At 45.1% G+C, this 24088-nt stretch overlaps 1 pseudogene; it reads right to left on the bottom strand.

The window, feature by feature from the left end:
- Positions 1-9403: 9403 nt before the first annotated feature.
- On the bottom strand, positions 9404-23868 carry LOC121084333 (annotated as a pseudogene).
- Positions 23869-24088: the final 220 nt, after the last annotated feature.

Genomic DNA, 24088 nt, shown 5'->3' with positions numbered 1-24088 from the left:
AACCAGGCTAAGGAGGCTGTCCATTACATCTCTTCTATGGTATCACTCCCCGTGTTTGACAGAGTTCACATGATCTACGAACTGGGGCCTGGTTTTGATTTAGCACTGTTTATTAACCTAACGGTGCTGACATATTTTAGTGCAACATATAAAATCTAAAGCTTTTTCTTAAGCTGAGGAAATGAGGTTATGTGACATTGATCCAAAATGGAGGGGAGTATTTTAGGTTTCACTTTAACAGACAAGGGAACCGAGACAAGGGAAATGCAGTCTTTCTCCTGTCCTCCCTGCCAAGTCCTCTGCAAATGGGGCAGAAACACCAGGTTTCAGTAAAGTCTAGTGCACATTTAAAAGCAGCTGTAAATGGCTTTTGATCATTTTGTCATGTGTGTGAAAGATTGTAAGAATCGGTTTAAATTTTAATTGAGACTGTAGGAAAATCCAAATAACAGGTCTGCTTGAGTTACTGTCCAGGTCTTGAAAACAGTTGGACACCAATGTCCTGTGGCTCCAGCGAAGGTGCAAGACCTTGTCGCCATTATATGGGAAAGGAAATCAAGGCCAGAGGGTGGGGGAATGGTGATTCAGTGGGTAGAAAAGAGATTGGTCCTCCTGATTTTAGGACTCCCACCTTTATGGAATCCCACCAGTGCTAGAAATGTCAGTTAAGGATAACTGGTTAAGGAAATCTAGAGCTTACTGGCACAAAATAGTTATCTGCAGACAGGCAATGACAGGCCATTAATAGACCTAGTAATATGGATTTGCATTAACTGTTTGGAGGTATTTTGTAAGCCCCTTGGCCGCGTGTCAAATCACTAAGCCGGTACATTGTTCCAGCATTGGAGTTACTGTTGTTGGTGTGAATCCAGAGTTGTTCTGGTTGTGCAATGCTACCAAGTCCTTCCTTTTTCTCCTGGTTACCTTTTGAATGGAGGTCCTTTCCTTGATTTTGATAACAGCTATTAAATTTGGCAGCACCCACTCAATATTGCTGTGCTTCTCGGAAATAGGGCAGAGGTTGTGTAACTTCCATTCATCCGTCCATACAGAGCAGTTAATTTCCATTATTGAGGTTTCCCAACATCACAACAGAGTTGCATTAATGTGGCTTATCTGTGATAACCAGTGCAAACTAGTGCAGGAAAATCCACGAACAGAGCCAGTCCTATTTAATTCAGTCTGATGAGTGAACATGACGCCACTCTACTCCACCAGCTGCACCGTCTCAGCTCCCTGCTCCTCCCCACACCGTTCCTCTCCTGACCAGTGCTGCAGCGCTCACTCTCTGCTTGGATGCCCACTGGCTGCATTTTGACCCCCACATCCACTGGAGTTGCCTGTAACAATCGGTTACTCTGTGATCTCAGCAAGCTGGGTTGTAGTTTCACCAAATTCCCTCTATTCCCACCATGACTGTGCGGATGCCCGTTTTTCTCCTGCAGCCGGCCCAAGAAGCTCGCTGATCCATCTTTTCTTTCCCATCACTCCACTCACCCCGTGAAGAAGGGCTGAAGGAGCTCACACGTTGCCCCATGTAATCTTGCGGCTAGCTGACATTTCTCCTCCTCCTCCTCTCATTTATCCCAAATCCCTTCCTTTTCAGATCCCTTCATTTCCTCATGCACTTGGATTTTAAGCCTTCTCTTATGTGACTTACTGTCTAGAACAGCTTTCCTCTGTACTTCTCTCCCCTTTCAAATCCTTCCTTAAACCACAGCCACTTCAGCAAGTCCTCCTTTTCAGAGGCAGTAATCCCCATTTATGCCGTAGCCCACAAACATTATCTGGTGTCATGTCAAGCATGTGTACAGCCTCTAAGGTAGTCTGGTGAGGTTTCTGAGAGAGAGCAGAGCTTCTAAATTCCTTTGAAATGCAATAGAAATCAGGCACCTAATTCTCTTTGGTTTAAAACCCCTAGTTGTTCTCCTGGGGCAAGGCATGCGTATTGATCTAGGTGATGTGCTACAGTACCACTGTACAATGCTATGTAAGTTTTATATTGAACCATTAATCATTTGAATGCACAGCAACGTGCGAGTTAAGAGCATGTGCCCAATATTAAGATGGGCTGATTTAGATGTCTCGTGGGGCTGGTTCTTGCTCAATTGCTCATTTCCAGATGTGAATTTTGAGAAAGGAAAGCTTGCAAGTGCCGTGTCTGTCTTCTGTTAAGGATCCCCCATAGTCAGTACCTATCTGTGTGTAAGTGGGATTACTCCCAGCGGTATCAGCAGCAGCAGGACTGTAGATGTTTTGCTTCTCAGTTACTTGCTGTGAAACTGGTTTGCTATCAGCCGTATCTGCCAAGCAGGTGAATTCCCTCCGTTCCCACCAAGGCTGTTGCTGTGAGAGCCCTGCACAAAAGGTGGCGTTGGGCATGGTGGAAATGTCAGAAATATTTAGCCTGCTGTGTTTCTTACAGGAAAGGAGACTGGAGCTGGGATGTAAAAGGAGGGTGGTAGGGTCAAAAAGGCATTTAGGACTAAGACTAGTCATATGTGTGTGTGTATATATATATGACTATAGCACAGTTATGTGGATATATAGCATAGTCTAGTGGGCAGAGTAGAAAGAAGCAACTCAGACGATGACGGGTCTGCTCGTACATCCCCAAGAGACAGGCTGTTCACACGGGTCCCCCCAGCAGTCCTACGTCTGGCTCACTTCTGCTCTTATTAAACTCAGTGGTAGAATTTCTGGGGGGAACCTGTCAGGTCCTAAGGCCTAAGCACTTCTGACAGCTTGCGGCCCCCCAGTTTTTGATCCATTACATTTGTTCCTTGTGTTCTGGTTTAATTCACAGGAGCATCATTAGGAGTAGTCTGTGGGTAGGTGGGATTTGTGTTTCTTTCCGATGCAGCTTCCAGGTGACTTTGCCTGATAAAAAGTGCTAGCCAAGGAAATGTGTACTGCCAGTCATGTCAGTCCTTAGTGAGAGCTGTGCTAGGTTCAGCTCCATTAGAAATCCACTTTGGGGGGGGGGAAGCAAGCCCCTACCACGTCCGTGTTTACCCAGGAGAGTAAAATACAACGGTCCTGGGAAGGAGCTGTGGTCTGCAGGCTCACGCTGGGCTCAGCTCCCCCCAGGCAACGGCTGACGGCAGCTCACACGCAGCACTTTTGCAGGATGCGTTCCCTCCATTAGAAAGATGAAAGGTAAGAGAAGGAGAGGAGGCTAATTCTGATCAATTGCCAAAAATCATAAAACATGGAGGCAGGGGGGGAGAGAGAGAGAGAGGGAAAAACCTGCTGTAAATCACCCAGTGAGTCCGTGCTGGAGCTGGGGATTAAACCCAGGTCTGCAAAATTCCAGTCAATTACTGTGAGCATGAGGCCACTTGCATCTGCTGACTCCCTGCTCCAGGTACTCGTCTTCTAAAGCAGCGAAGTTGCTTGCAAAGTGTGAGAGTGGCAAAATTTGGGCTAGTCAGCAATGCTTTTCTAAGCAATGCAATTCACGCAAGCCCTTGAGTAACTATGGGATGGCAGGATCACGTACCCTCCTGCTACGTGGCATGCTGGAGCTGTTTTAAGGAATCCCTCAGCCCTGTGAGCTCCTGGGCAGAGCTGCTGCGCTCGGTTAGGCGGAGTGGGGTTCGCTGGCTGTAGTTTATGTAAGCGGGGTGGTGATTGAGGGACTGGAGAGGATGAACAGCGAGGGAGGATGAGCTTTCCATTACAGAAGATCTGGATTTATTTCTGTTCGTTCGTTGCAAGTCAGAATCCATTCTCTTCATTTTTATTCTCCCATGCTGTGACACCTTTAAAATCCATGGTACATTTAACTTTTGATTTTCATTTAATACCCTTTAAAGTGATCTAATGCAGACAGATTACAGATAGTAAGGGTTACTGTCCTTTGGTGGAAATACCCTATTTAATAAAATATTGTAAGACAGATTGGCCGCTCCATGCATTAAAAAAAGGAAGCTTTACAAAGTTGAGATGCTATGGCAGTAAAACTTTATAGGCTTATCAATTTTAGACAGTCATACTCACCTGAAGTTTTCAAATCACTTTGCAAAGGTAGCTAGCTATCCTCGTTTTGAAATCAGGAATAGTTGTTGTTGCAGTTTGCAGTATTTAATGTAGATCTATGTAAATTGCTAGGGGAGGGGGAGGAGAACAGTTTGATCTTAAAATATAATTTGGACTGTTCTCATCTTTTCTCGTAAAGGCTGTTTTGATCATTTGTTGCCACCTCCCGGTTTTCAAACATCTCAAGTCTCTCAAAAAGTTCTGATACTTTGAAAGATAAAGATCAAATTTTATGTATTTTCATCTCTTAGTTCTCATGCCTTTGACATTCAAGTTTGCAAACTTCCTCCCCTATCAAAGGGCTTTAACATCTTCCCTTTTTTATTTTTAAATGAAAATTGACATTCTCATTTGGTAATGTGACTCTAGGAGCCAAGACTTTAAGAAAAATGCCAAATACCACAATACCTATGGGAATTTGCAACCTTATTGTTAATAATGGGCGCCTCTCACTTCTCTTCGAGCTTCCTGAGATTTTGATGTTTCATCTAAATCCACCCAGATTCTTGTGATCTTTAAAGGTGGGGAGACAGTGGAAAAGTACTTCCTTGGGAGAAGACCTGATTACAAAGCATGGATCCAGTTTCCAATTTGAACCTCTTTAAACATCAAACATTTTCAGGTCTAAGGTTTGGTTGCCTACAATCTTGGTTTTTTCCCCCCTCCTTTTTGCTTTGCTGGTAGAATGAAGAATTTGATTTAAGGTTATATGCCTGGAAAAATAAAGCATTTAATTTACATTTTACAAGGCAGTTATTGCAGGTTAATTAAATATCAATTGAGTGTTATAGGCCATATTAAGATTTATTAATAACCCAGCAGATAAATCTCCCTGGAATTCAATTAAAGGAAAATCACATAAAAATATATGTGCAATTTTATTCATATAATACATAAAACTTGTGAATTATAGTGCAGCATTGTACAGTAAGTTGATTAATGGGAATTAATTGCTGAAATAGAGAAAAATCAATTTAAACTTCCTGTAGCAGATATGAGAAGAAGTATACTTCTCCCACAGCCTTGGAAAGCTGAATTTCTGTCTGCACTTACACTGTCTCACTCCATACCGTAAGATGCATCTTGGACATAAATGTGCTTCCTCTCCTTTCACCTGCTTTAGTTCAGCACTTTAGGCTTAGGGAGAGGAACGACTCTGTTGCCAGAATGCCCAGTTGTGTTAATTTAGATTTTAAAGATGAAAGAAGCAGCAGGCTGATGGGCTGGTGGGCATCCCTGGCACTGAGCACGCGTGGCTTTGTGTCTGGTGTCCCAGGCAAGATCCCCGTCTGTAAGGGAAAGGCTCGCGTGTGTATCGAGAGGTTTGGGACTGTTTGTACCAACGGGTGTCAGAGACTTTTGCCCTTGATGCTTTTTCCAGTCTCTCTTTAACCATTTGTAAGATAGCTAGCAATAAAGCGCTGCTAGCCAGGTTGCCTGCACACTCAGGAGCACATGGGTGCGTTGAGCTTTAACCAGGATTAGAGAGTGGGTCCGGGCCCGTGTGAGGGAGCAAAGCTTCCGACCTTGGAGGTGAGGTTCAGGAGCTGGACTTGGAAAATGTCTTTCCAATATTTGCAGAACGATTGAGGCCTGGCGTGCTGCCATCTGTTCCCTGTGCATCCTGTGTTAAATACTGTCAATATGAGATTATGTTCCAATTACAGTACCAGACTGACTGGTTTAACTCCTACCATGAATCTATTTTCCTTTATTACTATGTACTAACTATGTGACTGATGTACCAGACACCAAAAGAGATGGTCTCTGCCCAGAGGGCTTTGTCTAAAAGAAACTTGCTGGGAGAAGACAGAACGCAACAGAAAATGCAGATGAATGAGTAACTCGGTTGAGATTTTCTTTTTAATTTGGGGATTCTTTGCTTGCTTGTGTGTTTGGCTTGAGTTTTAATATTACTAAACTCGCTTCCTTCAGACGTTGCACAAGAACAGAGACTTCCATAGAAACTCAAACAGGGTTAGGCATGTGGCTCTTTGAAGTATGTGTGTTGGGGGAGTGGATGCTCAGTGCGCACAGGGGAGCATGGGAGGATGGAAAGCAAAGGGAGAAGCACGTTCCAGCTCAGACGACAGCTCTAGCAGATGCCATGACTCGTGCCGGGGAAGTTTAACCGTGTTTAAAATACAGCAGGTTTCTTTCTGTCAATGCACTCCTTGCTCATCCTCCCTGCTCCTCCAGTAGAGAATGTGTGCATCTGTCTCCTCTGTGCTTCATCTCTGCTTCTCCCTGCAATAGTTGTCAGGGATATTAGCATTAAATACTTACTGCCTGGCTTAACTAAGGGGTAAGATAGGATTTAATTTGTATGGCTGAAATCCAATTATATAATGGAGCCCCTGGGGGAAGCAGTTATACCTGCTGAATCTCTTGGATGAGTAATTGTGCACAAAGGCTCCTCTCCAGAAGTAGAAACAGATCTGAAACATTTGTCTTTTCTGGTTTTTTTGTTGGGTTTTTTTTTTTCTGCTGCTGTTACATAATAGGGCTAAGACCCTGCAAAGAAAAGCCAATGACGACCCAGCGCAGTAGAAAGAATTAAAGCATTGCCAGGAGAAAACAAGTTATAATCTGATAACATCAAGGATCTAACAGGAAGTCTGCAGCATCATTAGCTTGGAGGAGCCAAAATGCAGGGCAGCCAAAGGAAGCTTACTCATCTTTTTGGAAAACAGCACAGAGGCTTTGCTGTCTAACTTTCCCCCCCACTTTTACCAAGAGCAGGGAAAGGGAATCCTTTACTTGCTGTTGTCAAAGCTTGGGAGGTGGGTAGGTATAAAAAAAGAGCTAAGCAGCCAACTAATTCAGATACTTTTTGAAAAATCCTGCGCTTAACTACCTTTAAAAATTCCTGCTCCTTATCCTGCATGTCATCTGCATCCTGATAAGCATCATAGTCATAGGTGGTGATGAGCAGGACAGGAACAAAAGCATGATGAGGTTCCCAGCAAGGTTTCTGAAAGCAGGCAGGCTTGTAAGGCATTGATCTCTGGGATAGTGTTGGGGCTTGACAACTCTCCCATCTTGATATCTTCAGCAGCTCCAAATCCCACAAAGGAGTATACCAAGGGCTCCGAGTGGGACTGAAAGCATCAGCTTGTTATACTTCGGCAATTTTTCTCAAAGGTCAGAGTGCCATATTTAATTCTGTTTTTAAAAATAGAAAGCAAACTTTTACTCTTTTCTAATGAGTTCTGAGTGGAAAAATAATTTCTGCAGTCTTTGATTACATGAGCGATGACTGCATCCAGCCAGCTGAGGGAAGTCCAGAACTCCAAACGCCACAGACTGAGGACAAACCTGGATGGGTCAGGTACTCCCACCCCATCCATCAGCCTCGCTGTCTGGGCAGATCTTTCCATTCTTTTAAAAAACAGCTAAAGCAAAAGCGGCTGCAACATTTGAACTCATGAGTTGAGGGTACCTGTCTCACAGACTTGCAGCTCCACCCAGTGGCTCTTTTTTGGCAAGATAAACCCCAGGTTTCAGAAACATTAAAACCTGTTGAGGTCAACGTGGTTATACTGTGGTGATGCTCTGGCAACGTGCATGAGAAATTGGGGGTAGATTCCTCTGTTAAATTCTTAGCAAGCTGTCGCCTGCCGTTTGAAGAATGGCAAAAAACTGCAATGGGGATTTTTAGTGAAACAGAAAACCCAGCAATCTTATTACCCCTTTCTTAAAAACCTCCCAGCACAAATGGTAGGACAAGAAATAGATGGGGACTGATAACTTGCACACTTCACCTTCCCAAATTCTCTATGAGCAGATTGCAATAGTTTCCCCAAAATTTATTTTTTATATGAAATTAATAATGAATTACCACAGAAAAGGATTTTTTATTTGTAAGTTCATTTTGCAAAGAATTCTCTAGTGAGTGTGAATTTTGGTGAAGTTAACTCGGCAACTCACACCGTATTGCTTCGCTTTACTTCTTGGGTAACTACTGTGACTAACAAGAAGCGAATTTTGATCACTTGCATCAAGGATACCATGCTGAAACTTGCTTTTTCCAGGAGCATCAGGGCACTTGTAATTAAAATAAGCTTTTATTTGTGCATGTGCAGAGTTCTACTGCAGGAAAACTGGAGAGATGGGTATGCACAGAACACAAAAGTGTGATACCAACAGAATTAATTCTAGATTTAAACCAGTATTGTAAAGGCATCTCATTCCTTCAAGATCAAGTGAAAACTGAAATCTCTTGTTATGCTTAATGTAGGTTTACCAGTCTCCCTGTATGTCTTACGAAACAGAGAAGCTTGATAAACTGCTACAAACTGCAGGTTATGTTGTGAGTCTTCTGGAAGTGCCTGCCCCATCTGTGTCATCTGTGAAATACTGGTCCCAGGTGGATGGTGTAGCTTCAGTGCCGTGGAATGTGTTGAAATGACCTCTTCCTCCTGAAGTTCAGGTGTTATTTAGCATAAAAGCAGCCCCTAAGGCCTTCACTTGAAGTTGCTGTCTGCCAGCACAGCAGCTGAATGTGGGCTTTAATCTGTTTTGCTTTGCTGTTAGAATGCTGTGAGGTAAGAGATTTTGAGTTACGAACAATATGAATCCCACCTCTAAGCTTGTAGACATCAGTTATCCATCCATATGATTAGAAAGTAAATCAGCCTATACATTATTAGCACAAGAGATTGGAAGTTTCTTTCATAGGGATGATAATTCAAAACAGACAGAATATTCCACACCTTAAGAACCTCTCTCTTGTTCCCACGAGTGGTCCCACACCTTAAGAATAACAGGAAGCATCTTGAAAAAGGTAGCTCTGGAAAAGGGATTTTTATTATTATTATTAAACCCTAAAACAGAGTAAGAACTTGCTGTTCCTTGTCTTTCCCAAAATTATCACTGAAGACCCCCTGAGTGTATGGGCCAGGTACAACCATGGCAAGGCAGAGGTCCATTTGCTGAGTATGGAAAAAGATAGAGGCTCATCAGGCTGTGGAACAAAACCGGTTAAATAATTAAATCAAAAAGGTGTTTGCTGTGCACCATCTCTTGTCTGAACCTCTCTCTTGTTCCCATGAGTGATCCCTGTGCAGTGGTGGCACCATGGGAATGAGCGAGTCCAGCAAGCCCTGCATCTGCGTGCCCGTAGCTGCCAGAGGATGCTTTCAAATGCACCCTGATGTTTTATATCACACCTAAAATAGCTGAGTTGTTGGCGTGATGAGGGTATATACGTGCTTGCAGTCCAAGAGTTTTGCTCCTTCTCTGTCTCAGTACCAGTACTTTGCAGTGATTGCAAAATTCCTGCCAAAGATGTGTGCGTGTTGTGAAGTTTGGATGAAACTTGCTGGGGTGATAAGCTCTCTCCTTACCCCAAACATTCTGCTTAGTTCTTTTTGTGAAGCTGGGGGGGTTCCAGGTTCCCTACAGCTGCTTTCAACCACGGTGCAGTTCTGTGCTTGCTCCTTCCAGGTGAAGAGCGGTTTGCACCCAAAATGCCTGAAGGCTTTGTTTGTCTTGTAGGAGGTGGCAGGGACTATCATGTTCAGTAAAGGCAGGTTTGGGAAAGGCTGTGGCTTCCAGAAAAGTTACAAGATAATCTTGATTATCCTGTGCAGTTATATCATTAACTACATGCTCCAGTAAGAGATATGCGAGCCTGGTCTTACTGAGGGGTCCATAGAGGACACGGCTGGTGCCTGATCAGAAACCCTGTGTTTGTTAGAGTGTCATCACAGGAATACTACACTTGTCCTGCGAGTAAGTCTGGTTTCAGCTGGAAGGTCCTTGCTGCAACAACACGTATCCATGCAGTGTTCCCTGGAGAAACATGAGGGAGGGAGAAACAGTTATTCAGAAGGAGCTAAATTTTCCTGTTGCCATAGATTGGGTACGTTGGATCCACCGGCTTCAGTGCTGTGAAGCAGGGGAAGCACTCATCGTGTTACTCAGCTGTACTGTAGAGAAACGGAGTAGTTAATCCAGACCTCCAAGATCCTTTAAACCTTTGGTCTCCCCTTTGAGCTGGACAATTAATGTGCCTTGTGATACTGGTTCATGTGAAGCAAAAGGGCAATGTTTTGTAGCGAGAGCAGGATGAATGGGAGGCAGCGCACAAGTGTTTTATTCCTGGCTCTGCTGTGAGCCTTTGAAGAAGTCACTTGATTTATCTAGGCCTGATTCTTCTCTAACAGCATTTTCAAACTACTGTTATCTGCACTTTTGGAAAAAGACATGTAGGTGTGCCGTACAGAAATAACTAAACCCCTGCGTGATTTAATGGTGAGTTATATACCCCTGAAATGCATTTGACACCACAACAAGCTCTTTCTATACATTTTGTGAGTAGCTTGTTGTGCTTGCTAAAATTGGTTATCTGGTACAGCCATTTTTGGCAAGGAATTTTACAAGTAGTGTTAGTTTAATTTCTTCTAATGAGGAAGAAATTGTCTTTTCAAAACAAAAATGTTTGAAAAATACTGCCTGAATTTCTCTCTCTCTCCACTAATATGTCCCTTGAAACTGTTACCTAGAGAAAGACGGATGAGATTGCGATCCTTTTTTCCACTGACTCTTTTTTTCAGTTTTCTAAACATTTTCCCTACATTGAGGGGAGGAAAAAGAAGAAAACCCATCCCAAGAAAAACAGTAGAATGTAAACAACTGTTCTAAAAATTCTTTTAGCCAGTCTAAGGTTTGTGGTTATAAAAATATTTGTGCTCATTCACCACGCTCACCCCTCTGTCCTGGAAGATTATGGTTAAGCTGACATGTAAAATCCCCTGTGACTAAACCAGCCTGGTAGCACCACGTGCAAAGAGATCAATCGTTTGCTCACCCATGTATGTGTAATTACACGCTGTGTTTTCAGGCTCCAGGTAGTTCAAGGCACCAGTCTTGGCTTTGGCAAGCAAATACAACGCTTGAAGAAACGTTGCTTTCTCCCCATACGCTGTGTTTGCACGGATGATGCAGGTTGTGAGTTTATCACCATTGCTTAGCTGTAAAATCAGGGAGGGATGTTAGTGACTGATGGATTCAGAGATGAAATCTTCCACAGTAATAAAACCTGGGAATATTGGTCTAGAGGAGTCAACATTTGCAGAGGTGCTCTGGACATTTAGGGCTGATTTGGGTCTTTCTAACCACCTCTCTCCTTCCACCCATCCTGTGCTTTAATACCAGGGGTGCTACCATGGACTTTTTAAGCTTTTTTTCCATTGGCTTGCAGTACACGCTTTTTTGCCACAGTCTTTGTCTTCCCATAAGGCAGCTCCACTGCCCCATTGTATTTGGTGTCCTCAGCTCTTCTGAAACAGATTGTGAGAGACAGTGAGTGACCGTGGAGTAGAGCACGGGGCTTGGAGACATTTGTCACAGTGTGATTTACTCTGCAGTCCCTGCTCTCCAGGGACTTACCACTGGCTGTGAGTTGCAGGAGATCCTTGCTGCAGGATTTGGGAAAAATAAGGCCTCAGTTAATACCAGGTGGTTCTGGCTGTTCATAAGCGGGTTTGCATGAGCATGGTGGTTTGATTTCTGAGAGCTCGATTTGTTTTTGTTTAAGAGTGTGATTGAAGCAAATAGCCCTCTGGCAGGCCGAGTGGAAAGCAGTGGAGTTACCTTTTTAAGTAACTCACAAGTGGCTGAACAAGTTGGAAAGAGCAGAGGAAGATGAAGGGCAGGAAAATGACAGCAGTCCTACTTCATTTTTTCATTAGAGGTAGAGGAAAGCCTCTCACGGGCCATGAACTAAAAGGAGAAGCTGCTGCTTAATTTTCTCACAGAGTTGATTAGAGTTGGGAGACATTTGCCAGTGATGTGCTATAGATGCAAGTGATCTCCTGGAAAACATGCAATCAGCAGGTTTGCTCTGGGATTATTCCTTCCTCTCCCCCAGCAAATTACACTCAAGGGAGAGAACAAAGCAGCAGCCCATAACCAAGGGCAAGCAGGGCTTGCAGCCATGCTGGGGACACTTGGTTGCCATTATGGAAGGCAACCAGCTCACTAGCCTCCTAACATAGAGCTGCAAGGAGGAAAGCCCGTGGGATCTAGCATGTAACTGGCCTGACAGGCCCTGAAATAATTCCAAGGAGATCCAAGAAAGTAGCTCTGTTCCCCACCAGGGTGCTGGCATTTTGTCCCAGTGGTTCTAGAGAAATGTTCGTCCGTGACAGAATTTGGTGAAGCAGTTCCAGTGGGCTCTGGAGGGGCTGGGGACTGAAGAAACCTGGCTTGAAGCATCGGGAAGGACCATCCACGAGTACCATGTGGCCACTTGCTCCCCTGCCGCATGGATAGGCTCCCTCTGCATGCTGCAGGAGACTTTCTTCACAGTTTAAAATTAATTTCCTCTATATCTTGCTCTCCTAGAGAAATTCACCCTAGATGAACACCAGGCGCTGCCAGGTATGGGGTACCCCCCACGGGGTGATGAAGAATTACCGTGCTTCTTTTGCAGATGGGGCTGGGACGCACCTTTTGGAAGGGTTAAGTGGCCCGTGAGGAGTCTTTTTGTCAAACACTGGGTCTCGGGAGGACGAGCTCTGACTCAGGCTCCCTGTTCAACCTTGGGCAACTTGCTTACTCTTTTCTATGCTCAGATCTTCCTGTGTAAAATGTGGATAATGCTGTTGCCTTTCTCTTGCCTGTTTGGCAGTCGAGTATCTTGTGTGTCAGATATCCCAGCTGAGAGCAGGGCTGCCTTGCGCTACAGCAACAGAAATAAATTAGGAGCATCAGGAATACAGCCTCCTCGCACACCCTGGGCTTTTATCACAAAACCTTCCTCCCCTTCTCTGTGTTTGTGGGTGATGAGCAAGAGACAAACCAGAAAACAAGCAAGACAAAAGATTGATTGTGCGTGGTTTGTTGCAAGCCTGGGAGAGGCCCAAGACAATTAGGGGGGGTATCTAGAAGTTCTAGTTTTAATTGCTTTCTTTTTTTAATCCAATTTTTTTTTTTTTTTTTTTTTTTTTTTTTTTTTTTTTTTTGCCTAGCAGAGCTTTTAAAAAAGCAGCAGCTTCACAAAGGGGCAAACCTGCCTGCAGTTCCTGGGCTGCAGTGCTCTGCTCCTGTTTGCCTTCCCCCACCCCTTCTGAAGCTTGGTAGTAACAAAGAGCTCAGCATAATGCTCTTGCTTTTCAAAACGATCACAGATAACTGAACGCTAATAAGACTGGAGCAGTATTGTCAGAAGGTATCTCAGTGGTGGCTGTCTCAGAGGGATTGAGACTGACAGAGGCATTTTCTATTATTGTCGGATGCTGAGGTGTGAGCATTATCCCTGCACCCATCACCCTGTCCAGAGACTAATCATGCTTCGTCTGTGTCAATTCCCAAGCACGTAAAAGTGAGTTAAATAAAATTATACGAGGAATGATGGAGAAGGGGGACGGAGAAAAAGGCAGGCAGGAAGGGTCATGGATTGTGAGGGAGAAGAGAGGAGCACAACAGATGGGGTGTGGACAGGGGAGATGAAGAGGAGGAAGAAGGGGAAAGCAGTGCACCTGTGCTTTCAGTCTGGAAAAGAGGCATATTACATTGTCTTCCAGTCGTTACTGGGCTCCCTGTTGAGACAGATGATGTCATTTTTGACTGGGGGGCTGTCCCTTCTCTCGGTTTGTGTTATGCAATTCCCTTAGTTTAAAATCAGAATCACTGCAGAATGAAGACCACGCTCTCGGGCATTCTCGCCGCACCACGGGAGAACCTAAGTGTGTTCTGCAAAATTAGTTGAAGGCTCTGAGGGTGGGTTTGTTTGCATTTGTGGGGGGGGGAAGGATTGGGAGCTGGTGGGCAGAGCGTGTTCCTGCGTAGCTCTGTGAGCGTCAGCCTGGATGGGTTTTTGCTTGCACCCGTTGGTACCGTCATTGCCAGCCAAAGGACTGTCCTTGCCGGCAAGATTTGGGGTAGATTTTTCAAGACGTCTATTCACATCTATCTTTTCAGGACTAAAATACTAAGGATATGCCTGTATCTACCCTCATTTTTAGAAATTATTTAGATATGCTAATGACAAAATCCCATAGCTTTTCAGTGACACAGAGCTCCTAGTGCTCATGGACACAGCTGGATTGAGGTTTGTTGCTCTCATGGATTTTTTTCATAAACCAGACATTTATTTTACAGATTTTGGTGCTTGAGCACTTTTCAAAACAACCAGGTTATGCCTTAGTTTTACTTGTAAGCATGAAAGTTAGGCTTGTAGGCCATTTCAAGTTATGTCTTAAGCAGCTTTTTCTATATGGGCTCACATTTCTAGAGCCAAAGGACTGAAGCCAGCTGTGACTGGACTGGCTGCCTATAGAGACAGAACTTGACTTTGAGCCAGTCCCCCTTGCACACAAGTTTCCATGGTTTGAGAGGTCTGTATAGCTACCACCAGGCTTGAAATTAGCAGGAAACTTTATAACAGCGTGTATCAGATTGCAGCTATCTCTACTTGACTTCAAATTTGACCTAAAACTTCAGCTCCTGGTCTTCAGAAATATCAGCCCTGCTCTCAAGGTGCAGGTTCTGTTGCCCCATGAGTACCTAAGGTATCCTGATGCTGAGTCCTGAGTGGGAATGTCAACTGACTGTGAAAATCAGTTCTGGACATCAAAGATCTCTAAGCGGAAACCCCTTTCAAATCATAATTTTGACCACTTGTCTTTGTATTGCTCCAAATCCCACCTTTGCCACAGGAGGTTTTCTAAAGCTCTGCTGCTTCTTCTGGGTCTGTGAGTCGGTCTTATAAGATCCATATAGAGAAGGGAGGTGCTGAGCATAATGCCCAGCAGTCTAAGGTCCAGGAGTTAGCCCTTGTAAGTATATTGCCAGGAAAAAGGATTGTGAGGGATAGAAAGGTACAATTTACAGGCCAGCTCCAGGTCACAGAGGAGTGTAACTACACATTAATACTGCAGGGTAATGTCACACCGAATGCAATCTGTCCCCTAAGACTATGTGGCCAACTAACTTTCTTCTGAGACAGTGCTAAACCAGTTTGTGTGCATGTGACTGCGTTTGATAACAGGAGCTGGGTACAAGCTTGGTAGCGATTCACTGTGGAGCTGCAAGGAGGGGCGAGAGGGGGCTGGTGACAGCAGAGCATCACCTGCCCTTTGGATTGCCTTAGTATGAGGGGAGAGCAAAAGCTCTGACCAGGAGATGACTGGACCGTTTCACAAAACGGTCATAAGCATCTGAGACCTTGTCTGAAACTGATTTTGGGGCTTAGAGGAGCGGGGCTGTACGTACGGCAAGAGCCTTGGGGTGCAGCGGGTCATACACCTCTCAAGCAGCTCTTTCAGTCGGTGATATCTGCTGCTGGTCGAGTATGGGCTGGGAGGAGGTACGGTTCCTGGAAGCGAAGAGCAGCAAAGCAGGATTTTCAAGCAAGAGAAGAGGCATCAATGGAAAGGGGAACACGTATCTTCTCCTTTGCAGCCACAGCAAAAATCTCCCTCTGGCTGCGGTTTCGTTGCTGTTTAACCAGCAATCCGGAACGATGGAAATTATTTGCTTAGCCTTACCTGAGCACAGGCTCATGTGAGATGTTGGGTCCCACCGCAGCAGTGGAGCTTGTGTAGGCAATATATGGGATGTTCAGCTCACAGCAGGCCCTTAACACGTGGCCAGTACCTGTGGGGCAGGTTGGTGAGGACAAACTGGAACCACCTTGCCTTGATTCCTGTTGTGCAAATCGGAAGAGTTTTCCAGCCTTGAGATTCTGACTTGGAACAGATCCACCTTTTTTACGGCTGAAAAGATGGAAAGCCACAGGAGCAGGCTGCGGTTCCTCAGGTACGTTTGCACAGGAATGGTTATAACATGAGAGTAGCAGTTACATCTATAGCTATCCTGTGGCTTAATCTCCGTGGCTATTGACAACTGACTTAACTTGGACTTAATGGTTACTTAATAGGTGCTGACAGGGAGGAGGTTGACAGCCCAGCAGAGCAAAACTCCGTGTTCGCCATCTTTATTGATTCACGGACAGGCTGTCGAATGGTGAATTGCAGCCTCCTGGCAAAAGCGTTTGTGTTTTAGTTGCATATATTCCTCTGTAGAAGTTCTGCAGGAGGACCATAGGGTGGCTATAGGGTGAAAATCATTGCAACAGACTCTGGAGAGCTGCAGAATCTTTAATAAAGGAGCGGGCACAGCTTACAAGTCCACATGACATCCAAATGAGTCTGAAGCACGGTTTGGTTTAAGAAAGGTTGCTCTGGCGGAACTTGTGGGTCAGTGTGTGTGGGTTTTGGTTGGTTGGCTTTTGGGGAAGAAGGTGGGCTTAAATGACTTATGACTCTTTCAAGTTGATTCTGTGAGAACCTCAGTGACAACAGCATAACCATGGTTGCTTACTCTGGGGGCCTTCAAATCTGATAAGGCGGATCTTAAAGGAAGCTGCTCGTAGGGTTGGCTTCTGGAAATCTCCGCTCTATTTATACCTGGCTAATCAGGGTCTGCCCTTGAGCCTTGCTGCAGGTCTTGCATGAGAGGGCTTCTGATTTCTCTGTTCTCTTTGTTGTTAAGGGCATAGTCTGAAATTCTCAAGGAAATACTGAATTTAGGATAGTTTCAGAGGGCATAAAACAATATGAAGACCTGGTGAAAAAGAATCAATTTACTTCTCCATGAGCCTATCACAATATGTAAAGTTAACTGAGAACCCCTGTTGAGAAACATCACTGGAAACAGCTGAGTTAAAATCCATTCAGCTTAACAAAAAGAAGATTAAGAAGTCTTTAAGTGACTAGATGGAAAAAATAATTCTTGTAGAAGAGGACGCCTCAATCTAGGCAAAAAGACTATAAAAGGATTTGGCAACCAGTGCTTGAATCAGAGGAGAGAATTAAAGCAAAAGAAGTACATTTTTGCCAGAAATGTTAATTAACCATAGCCACACTAATACTCTTCAGTATTGTTATGGGTTGCTGAAAGCCATGATAGATCGCCCATTAACTTGTAGTCCTTAATTCTAGGCAGCAAGTCTTTTGAAAAGGCATAGACCAATTTGGCCACAAATTGTTGTGCTTAAGGCAGTAATTGGATGAATTTCTGTGGCCTGAGCTACACAGAGGAGCCAGCTAGAGGATTATAGAGCTGACCTGTCCTGACCCTATTTTTTTCCATTAAGTCTACAGCAGATATCAAATACAGGTAATTTTAAATTTTTTAGCTGCTATGATTTTAATAGAAAACTATGACTGATCTCTCAGTTCAAGACTTCGAGAAGTCCTAGTGGGAGCAGCAGCCTCATTTTAGGGACGTCTACGTGAACCACCAAAGGGGAGGCAGAAATGCAGAACAGCAGAGCAGTTTGCCTGAAAATAAAGGTCCTGTTAAGACATTTCGGACTGTGCTCCTCAAAGAGACGCTCGGTCACATTGGAAAAACCTCTGTGGGTACGATTTCCTGGGAACGCCACAAGCATCTGCAAGAGGTTTGGTTTGCAGAATAGGGGAGTTGCCCAGTGTTCACCGCTATCTGTGAAATCCTCCCTACGCTAAAGCACCTTGCTCATAGCAAGCAGACGATGAAGGGGAAGATTTCACAAAGCCATTAAAAGGCAGAGGGAACCCTCAGGCTCTGAATATTCTCAGTACACAGGCACAGCACAGGCTCTTAAAAGCATCTTATTTTGAAAACAACTACAGCAATGAAAAGAAGGATGGAATTTAAATGTTGCCCTCAAATGTATCAGCAAATAGTAGAAGCCCTAAGCAGTAATTGAGTTTGAGATATGTATATATATAAAAATATATAAAATTCCTTCCTTGTGGTTAACAACTATTTTAGTAGCTAACAGCCCGAGGTGCCATTGGAATTGCTGGTGTAATAGGGATTTCATTATTTTTATAGCCTGTGCTTATTTCTTAGATTTATGAACAAATTTTCTTTAAGCAGATCTTGAACCTAACATGAAATCAGCTCTTGGTGATAGGAAGAAAGTGTTGTGGAGCTCTCAGTTATGCATGGCTTGTAGGTACATAATGGTTGTGAACTCTGACTATAATTAAAATAACATCACACCCTTATAGTGTGGATGCAGTTCAGCTGGTATAGGCTTGTGCTGGTTTATGTTGCAGGGTTTTTTCCCTGGAGATCCCTGGGAAAGCTGTAAGCTATCTAGAACAGGGGTTAACAATTGTTGTCCTTGTCACATGCTAAACGGTTTCTTACCGCTACAGGCATGTTCGGAATCACCTCAGTACCCTTGACCACATAGTGAATGTTACCTTGACTTGTAACTGGGTCTAGATGTGACTTTCTGAGATGAAGCTTTAGCAGTGGAGAGGAGCAGCATGGCCTGCCCTGAGCAGGGACAGAGGGGCAGAGGCAGAAGCATCCCTGCTCGAAAGGAAAGGTCCTGGGCACCTTTCTCATCTCGTAGCAGAGCTGTGTGCGTGAAATTCAGGGGACAAGGGAGCACTAGATCAGAGAGGGTATGTTTTTTGTAGCCTCTTGAATGACTACAGCAAGGTGTGTGAATGTAAGCCTGTATTTAATTGCTTATTTTAAAGAGCTTACCCCCAACATTGACAGCTCTCATTTCCCAAAAGGGCACAGTGTTCCTGTAGTCCACAATAGCAGCTGTGTGAATAACCACGTGAACTCCCTGCATGGCAGCAAGGAGCAGATTGTAGTCTCGAATGTCTCCTTTCATCACTATCACATGAGTGGTAGCTGGAGAAAAATAATATAATCATAGATGCAGGGTAAAAAGAAAAGTACAAATCAGCATCCTCACCTTCTTGCAGAATGGCGATCCTGCTTGGAAAGCTTTCTTCTCTGCAGGGCAAGCTGAAGCACACTCTAATTAACAACTAAGCCATTTGAATATATCACACCAGCGGAAAATACATCCCTACTTTTGAACCCCAAGAAGCCAGATCTGCATCTGGTTTAATTCAGCTTAGCACTTTGCCAGTTTGCATCGACTGTGGGTCAGAATAGCTGTGGCTGTCGGTGCAGATCTCTAGCACGCGTCCGAGGACAGTGCCGAGCCAGAGCAGGAGGCTGCTGGCCCAGAGCTGCAGCTGGCCACGGGACTTGCTCCCGGATGTGTGCGTGAGTGATGCTGTGCCGGATAATTTCCTTCAGATCGAAGAGTTTTAGAGCTTGCTGGGAATAACACTAGGCGAGTTCAAGGGATGTTGCACAGAGCTTTATTTAAATTGCAAATACTATGGAGGGGAAGGGAAATGAATGTAACAAGTTGAAAAATTTCATAGCTAATTCCTCCCTTTGAGCCATTTAGAAGGGCTTTTTTTCCCCTCCATTCCCCCCACCCCCCAATACCTGTTCCATACATGGCTACTGTTGGCATCTGCTACTATTTTTCTTGCTTTGAGACAGTATTGTAACATTGAAGTAGGATTTTTCTCTTTTTCTGTAGTTGGGAATAGGCCAAGAAGAAGCTGGGGTCAGGAAGCTGTACTCCTTAGGGGTTTCGTAATAATCCAGACAGCAGCAGCAGTCACAGGATTGCTTTGGGAGGGGGATGTCTCCTCTGCCCTGGGCTGGTGGCTTCCTGGGGAGCCCCGTGCAGCCAGGGATCAGAGTAGCAACTTCTGAAGGATCATACAAGCGAGCAGCTCAGGGAAGGGTCTGTGACACCAGCCATGGAAGTATTATGACAGCGAAGCCCTCAGTGAACAACTCCCAGGACAAAGTGGTAATAGAACAGGGTTATTCCTCAGGAACTCCACGGAGGGACAAACCTCCAGACAGTAGGTTAGCCAGGTGAGCCTTTGCTAAGAAGCACGAGAGGTAGGAAGATGCAGAAGTTTTACAAAAAGGTCAAGCCGGTTTCTTAATTAGCATAACCAAGATTTGGTGGACTAGCTTATAGGAGTTTTAATATTAAGTTAGTTTAATATTAAAGCACAGACTGAGACTAGGGTAGGAAAAGGCAGGCAGGCGTTGTCCATGCAGCAGAGGTAATACACTTGCCTGGGGGACCCGAGCACAGAGGATGCTCTTGCTGAAAGGTGGAGCAGGACCTCAGCAGCCTCGTGCTGGGAGGATTTTGCTGCTACTTCGTGGTGAGGGAAAGCCCGTAACCAGTCAGGTTGAAGTGTTCAATAGTCTCTTTCTCATCACCTGTCTTAAGGCAGCTGGTGCAGTTAAGACCAGGAAGAGAATGATGAGAGCTCAGCCGAAATCGGGGAGGATACAATGCTACCGCAAGAAATTTTCCAATTGATGAGGCCTGATGAGCTTTATTCAGGGCTGCTAAAGAGGTGGTGGATGTAACTGCAGCTTTATTGCGTTACCAGCTACTTTGGAGAAATTTTGGCAGCACTGGAAGACTGCAGTACAGCAAATAACACACTGGTGCTTAAAGAGGAGGTAAAGAAGAGCCAGGAAATTACAGAACAGCTTGATTTCAACCCCAGGAAATTCAGGAACACATTTAAGCAACATGTGTGTGAACACCTGTGGGATAAAAAGGGGAACAGAAGCAGCTGACATGGATTTGTCAAGAACAAATCAAGTCAGAGAAACCTCCTTTGTTCTTATGACAGGTTAACAGGCTGTACGGATATTGTGGAACAGGTCGATGTCATCTATCTTGATTTTAGGAGGGCTTTGGAAAGCGTGTCATTCTCGTAAGCAAGAGAGATGGTCTAAGGAAGGCACACGAGGGTGAGCACAGAGCTGGCTGAATTACAGTTCCCAGGGAACTGCCGGCTGTGGTAGGTGGCTGCTCTGGGGTTCTCCAGGGTTTATTGCTGTATTTGAGTGGGTTTTATTGTTTTCACCAAAATCTGGCAGATTTGTTCGTTAGCTCAGCAGATAACATCAGACTGGGAGGGACTCAGAGTACGCTGGAGGATTTACAGCACGAGCTGAGTGTAACTAAGGTAGTCTGAACCTCCCCCCCCCCAAGGTGACATCTGATAGGGGCAAGGAGAAGTTGTTGGGCTCAGGAGGGAAGAGGCAGCAGGTCTTCGTGAAAGAACGACGCTGGGCCAGGGCAGCTCAGGAGCTATCGCCTGTCAGTGGGGTCTTGTCACTGTGAAAAAGGCATGACCGTACTGACGGGTACGAACAGGAGAGCAGTTTGCAGGATGGAGGAAATAAACCCATTGGTGTTGCTCAGCAGTGGGAAGGCCACAGCCGGCTTCTCCATCCCAGGCTCGGTGCCCCTCTTCCAGAAGAGGAACGCCAGTGCCCACAGACAGCACGTGTGAGCTGTGGGGGAGGGAGGAGACGTGAGAGCTGCTTTAGCTTAAAGGAGAGAGTAGTACGGAGTGGCAGGAGGTGGCTTTCCGATCATGAAGGCTGTTGTAAAGAATGACAGTGTTTCACCTATTCTACCTTTAAGGCTGGATGAGAAATCAAGGACCTAAACTGCAGATCAGACCGTACCAACAGTGAGATAGAAAAACATCTGTCGGGAGGGGAGGTGGTGGCACAGCTGGTTCTGCCTTGGGGCAGAGGGACAGGAGCTGGGACGGCCCCGTGGTGCCGCTTCTGCCTCATTTTTCTGCGATTTGCTGTGCCAATCACAGACCTCTCCTGGAGCACAGATTATGGCACCTCCCTAAGGTTTAAACAGTTTTGTCTTCAACTATGGGTGCTTTTAGGGCAGCGGGCTACCTGAAGCCTGGGGAAACCAGTCTGGTGAGTTCAGCTGCCAAGGGAGGGTTTCTGACACGGGTATTTCCCTGGGAGTCTTTTAACTGGCTTTCCGTGTCTCTCCTTTCTATTGATCTCTCCTAACAGGTAGGATCTCCCTTACGTTTTTTTCCTCTCTCGCTCAAAGCAAGGTGAAGGTTTGGGCCATCAGAGAGGGGGACCCAGCTCACCATTAGCCCAGCGGGGCCACCATGAGCTGCATCATCGGCTTGTTTTGTGAGGGTATTCTCAAACCCAGTAAAACAGGTTGTTTTTCCCCCAACATACCTCAGTGTAATCAACCATGGTGAAAAAAACAGAAGGCAGCTCTCCGAATATGATCAAATAGATTAGTATCTTTGTGTTTACTGAGACTCACCTCTTCCTTTTCTATGTGCAGCACAGTAAGGCTACTATAGGTTTCTCTCTGTTATTTCGGTAATTTGTTTTACATCCCTGCTGCAGATGCTGATCTTGATTCTGTTATTGTCAGGGGTTTTGGGTTATTTTTCTCAGAATTGGTAACTGGTTGGAGCGGTTCAGGAACATGATTTTTTTGTTCCCTTTGCTGTTAGACTGGTTGAGCAGAGACAAAGCGGGTAGCCAACTGCGCATGTCGGGTACTCGGTGTGCACGTTGCTCCTTACAACTGATCTTTGAGTGGGGACTTAGATCCTCCTTGTGATATATCTCTTGGGCTTACACACTATGGATCTGTTTGCTTTGATTTACCTCCTCTGCTGAAAAACCTCTCTGTGCTGGAAATTATTCTTCATCCAGTCTGTTTAATCCAGGCTCCTGCCCCCCATGCCTGTAACTGCGGCATCTCCAACATAATACCAGCTGTCTTGAGAAGGGGTGTTATGGCTGCTGAATGAAGCTGATGCACTTTTCTTACCTATGGTGAATTTTTCTGCTTCTCCTCTTGCTACTGAATCAAAGACTCTGACTTCTTTGATGTAGTCTTGTTGAGACAGGAGCTCTACGATTTTCTCCCCAGTAAAACCACATCCTCCTGTCACCAGGTAGACCCCCATGCTCTCTACCCGTTTCTGAAGATGTTTTTGTGGTTGAGGAGTAGAGGCAAGGTTGCTGCCAAGATCCTATCATGCACTGTTAATCTCTCAGCCAATATGTTTTCTGAACTAAGTCTAAAGTTTAACCATCATATAATGTTACTGGCTGAGCATTAGCTCCATCCAGTTATATATAAATCAGGTTTCCATTGGCACAGTCACACGGGTGCTGCCGCAGACACACCAGTGCTGCGTACAGGCCAGTTCTGGGCTCTCTGCCTCAGCCTTTCCCTGCGACCACGGTAGCCCGTGATCAGCAGGGCACCTCCAGCTTGCCCTGGTACGTGTCTCAAGTCAGTCGAAAATTTTGATGCCAGAAGTTTTCCATCCTGGAGAGCCCTGTCCCACGGGTTGGGCTGTCAGTCGTCGTAGCCTGGGTCTCTCTGGGTGCTGCACAGAGCTGGTGTGCACAGCACTGGTCGTCTGCAACTTTGTGATCGCTGATTCTACCAGTTTGGTTATCTAGTATGGCTCTCCTGAACAAATCCTTCTTTTAGTGGGAATATATGTATGTACGTACACTCTCTCATATAGGGGAGGAAAAAGCCATTTCAATTTGAAAAATGTCTTGGAGTAAAAGCTCTACCACATCCTTTGGCAAATTGTTACAATGGTTAATTATCATTAGCATTAAAAGAGTGCATTGTTGTGTTCAGTGCCAGACTGGCTGAAATACCTTTTTCTTGCTAGGCTGTAAAGAATGTGTGCTATTCAGTTTGTCACTTGGATAAAAAAAAAAAAAAAAAAAAGGGATCGGCTTTGTTTAAGGGTGCTTGATCCTGTCCTAGGACTGGGGTGTGGGGAGGGAAGACCTGCCCTCCTGCACAGCCTCTGTCTCGCTCATAAAGAGTCTCAGAGATAACGAAGTCAGGCCTGACCAGCCACCCATCTTTCTTCGATGCCAAGAAGTTTCCTTAAGCCTGGAGTAGTCCAGTGTTTTCCAGTCCATCTTTGAACCAACTTGTCACCATTTTTGGTGAGCTGTAGACACACTGTCCTAACAGAGGCAGCAGTGATGCATAGGGTAATGTAATCTCCCTGCTTACATTTTCTTTACAGTACATAGAGTGCAGTAGTTGCCTTTATGGACACAGTATTGCTTGGGAAGTTTAGGATTGGTTTGTTCCCGTATCAGGATCACTGCTTTCCCCATCCCGTTCCCCAGCCTGTGAGCAGGGGTTACCGATGCTGACTCAGGCTGCACTGGGGTGGGGGTACTCCTGGCAGCCCTCCCCCAGCCACATACAACAGGCTGAACCCTGGAGAGCCTTTCCAGCTGCTTGAATGTAGAAAATATTGTTGGAGCCATTCTTATTATAGTGTTAATGCTTGTCTGTCTGTAACAAGTTGTACAGCAACTTACTGCCGAGCAT

This window comes from Falco naumanni, chromosome 1 (genome assembly GCF_017639655.2).
Source record: "Falco naumanni isolate bFalNau1 chromosome 1, bFalNau1.pat, whole genome shotgun sequence".
Classification (NCBI taxonomy): Eukaryota; Metazoa; Chordata; class Aves; order Falconiformes; family Falconidae; genus Falco; species Falco naumanni.
The sequence above is the reverse complement of the archived record's forward strand: the minus strand, read 5'-3'. Positions and strand labels throughout refer to the sequence as shown.